General features: G+C 45.8%; 1 pseudogene; it reads left to right on the forward strand.

Moving 5' to 3' along the window:
* Positions 1-213: 213 nt before the first annotated feature.
* On the forward strand, positions 214-3,570 carry LOC144129503 (uncharacterized; annotated as a pseudogene).
* Positions 3,571-3,873: the final 303 nt, after the last annotated feature.

The following is a 3,873-nucleotide window of genomic DNA, read 5'->3' on the forward strand; positions in this document are numbered from 1 at the left end:
CAATAGACCCTTTTAGAAAATTTAGCGCCATCTGGTATGTGGCGCGGGAACTGCGGTGCCTCCGCCATTACTTGGGCATACGCCTGCTGGACTGCGCTCGGGCCGCGTTGAAAGGTACGGCGCCCAGCGCAGCCACAAGAAGCGCAATTTTCTTGTTTCTGTGTCCTAGACATCTTCCTTGACATTGGCTCTCTGCTCCAAGCTACAGTCGCGATGCCGGCATGCTGCTGTGTGCCCTTCTGCAGCCAGCGCGGCGTGAGAGACGCGCACGGAAACAAGGTGTGTATCCAGAGCTGGGAGCGCATGAAACAGCTGCATGCTTGCTCCTTCTCGTCCGTGACCTGTTAGTTTTCACGTTAAAATAAATGGTACAAGTATTGCAAGAGCAGCGAAAAGTTCCTTCTACCGTGTAGCCTTTCCGCTGTATAGTGAGCACAAATATAAAGGTGCTACCTTCCGTGCACTCGAGCAGATGCATTGTTTCCGATGCTGGCGACTGTTTCGGCCCGTCAGAAAATCAAAATGTTGCTCGTGCGCACCTCTTTTTCATTTGCTAGCATCCGCGTCTCAAGCATTCATAGCGAGTTCTGTGATATTCTGTGTGCGCGAAAAAAAGAACGACGATGCGGCGCGGTGAGGAGCGCCGTCGTTCTCTCCGTTGCGAACCTGCAGCAAACGACGGCGACATAAGCGGAGTGCAGCAGCAGCAGCGGTGTTTTCGTAGGGTCAGTGCCTGCGCACTCCGACTTAGCAAACACTCCCGTAATCGGTCGCCTTGATCTGAAGTGAGCAAACCGCGAGTGATTTTGCATCGACGGCTAGGCGCACCGCCTCTGCTGATCGAACGCCCGTACCCGGATCGACGCGCATTTCGCCCTGCAGTGCACCTGCTCGTAGTCGAGTCCGCTCGAAGAGTTGTTAGCCCTCCTTTAACGACAGTACATTGATATACTAAGTTAAGTTTTGCAGCTCTGCCTCACAGTCACGGCAAAAGGAATATTTTCTCTACGGCAACGGCGCTGACCCAAGCCGGTCCGCTTGCTGAGGCGACGACAGACCATGGGGAGGAGCGCACAAACTGGAAGCCTAAAACAAAGCATAAGCGGCAGCATTTCTGGGCTACGGGCAACATTTTTTTGTGAATGCAGAACCTAGCGCGACACGCGCAAAATAGCGCGACAGCGCGGTTCATCGCTAGGGCCTTCGCTCGAAATTTTGTGTGCATAGAGCTCAGCCTTTAGCAGCGTTATTAGTGTGTTCACAGTCGTCCAACTAGCTTAGTAGTAACTAACGGTACGCGGTGCACTTAGACACTTAACTCTGCTACCGCGCGACGGATAAACTTTTCCTGTACATACGCATCCCCACAGCTCTCTGCTAGACTGAAGCACATTCGCAGACAAAATATTATGTGCCAAACTCTGTGGCTTCAAATCCTGCCTCGCATTTATTAATGAACATACGAAGGTTTTCTTCCTCTATGTGCAAGTGCACGTGACACTTGCAGAAGTATGAGACACTACATTAGTATTGCTAGATGGTGCTTAGACGAGCTTGATTGCACAAGCATGGTTCACATTATTCTGTCTTCAACTGTATGTACTGAAGAGGTGAAGAAAATGTACATTTTTCATTTCTTCACCTTGATGAATACACAAGACATCTGATACCATTTTTTCAAAGTGCATGTTTATTGATGCTTTTACACCTGCACTTTGACAAATTACTAAGTGGGCTGTACTTTTGCAGGTCTCTTTTCTAGGGTTCCCCACAAATTTTGGTTTGAAAAAAAAATGGATTGTCGCAATAAGGAGAGATGAGCGCAAGGAGTTCCGTATAAACAAGCACACAAAAGTGTACTCAAAGCACTTCGCCAATGGTGACTTTTATGCAAACTTTGCTGCCGGCACAAGGGGCCTCAAAAAAGATGCAGTTCCAAGCATATTTATTTTCGCACACAAGCAAAGTTAAGTGCAAACGAAGCCACCGAAAGAGCGTTGCATGCAGAATGTTGCTGTGAATGGAGAAGTAACAACAGCCAGTGGAATGCAAGCCGACGACATTTGTGATGAACTTTCTGGAACGCCTCATGTACCAACAGCATGCCTGGATGTTGAAATGGACTTCAGCTCTTTGAAATCACAGCCGCCCCAATGTACACGGGATTGCACGGGACAAAAAGAAGCGCAAGATATGAGGCAATCACTCACAATAGTGAAGAATGAGCTGAAAGTTACCGAAGAACAACTCCGACAGGCTCATGTCGAACTTCAAAGTGCTAAACAAGAAGCAAAAGAAAAGGAAGAAGACATAAAATGAGTAAAATAAGTGCTGTTTCGTAACAGCAGAGAACTGGAACTCACCAAAGCAACAGCAGAGAAGCCTGAAAAGAAAGTTGGAAGAGAGTTTTCTATTGACCGATTAAAGCACAGTGATGATGACATGAGATTTTATACCTGTCTGCCATCATATGGAATATTTAAAACAATTTTTGTTTTCTGTAATGCAGGGGAACAGGGAGAAAACATCAGACTCAAATCTTCATCACAAGCACACCCATCGCAGGCAGGTAGGCCAAGAAGCCTGACAGTGGAAAATGAGTTTTTCCTTTTTCTTGTAAGAATGCGCCTTGCACTTTTTGAAAAGGACCTTGCTGACAGGTTCTGTGTGTCAACTGCCACAGTATCAAGAATCTGTATTACCTGGCCCAGTTTTGCTTTCACTAAACTAACACAGATACCTCTGTGGATGTCAAAGGAACATGTTCAAAAAGAAATGCCACTTTCCTCCTAAGGAAAGTATTCTGCAACTCGAGTCATACTGGATGCAACAGAAATAAATGTCAGGCAGCCAGCTCACTTGCACTGCAGTCGGCAACATTCTCATAGTACAAATCAGCGAACACCTTCAAAGGACTGATTGGCATCTCTCCCGACGGTACAGTGTCCTTTGTCTCCAATTTGTTTCCAGGATCTATTTCTGACAATGAATGTGTGAGCAAGAGTGGTTTCTTGGCCCTTCATTTCAATGATGGTGATGTTGTCATGGCAAAGGTTTCAAGGTTGAAGAAATGCTCGAGACAATCAACGTGGCTTTGAACAACCCGCCTTTCCTATGAAGAGGTCAGTTCAGTGAAGAGGAGATAAAAGAAACGGAAGAAATAGCATCCCTGCGGATACATGTTGAGCGACGCATACAGCGCATCAAAAGTTTTCATATCTTCGATAGGCTGGTACCGCTTTCTCTGGGCCCCATCATTATTGAAATGTGGATTGTATGTGCTATACTAACTAACTTCCAGTCTCCGCTGGTGCAACTATCTGATGAGTGAATGTTTGACAAATTTGCTCCTGTCATAATAAAAGGCAAGCTTTGCTCTCCCTTTTCTGAGCCTTGATGTTATGTAGAATGTGACAGCAAATAAGTGATGCTGGAAAACTGACAATGGACTTTGTGAATAGGGTAGCTGTACAGCCCATTACCCGTTTCCTCACAACCATGACATTCTTTATTTACACAGACATGAAAGAGGAAGACAAAGGCTACAGATGCAACATACAGAATACAATGTGCATGCCAGAAAATCTGAGTTATCAGTAATGCACCATGCACCCAATACACATTAAGACTTGACACAAGAACTGAGCAATATAAATACAGTGCTCGACTTCGTTATTCTCTCAGGTAAAGCAACAAGGTCTGAGTGGTCTCCTTCATCCCTTGTTGCTTGGTTACCAGAGAAGCACATTAAAAAGTCTGGTATGAAAAACCTAGTTTGGCACGCTAGCAGCTTTACGACATAACAGCACAACAATTAGCAAGAACAAATGGAAGGATACGGTTGTATAGACAGGCATATGAAGGTGGAAGTCA

Source organism: Amblyomma americanum, chromosome 4, assembly GCF_052857255.1.
Source record: "Amblyomma americanum isolate KBUSLIRL-KWMA chromosome 4, ASM5285725v1, whole genome shotgun sequence".
In the NCBI taxonomy this organism is placed as follows: domain Eukaryota; kingdom Metazoa; phylum Arthropoda; class Arachnida; order Ixodida; family Ixodidae; genus Amblyomma; species Amblyomma americanum.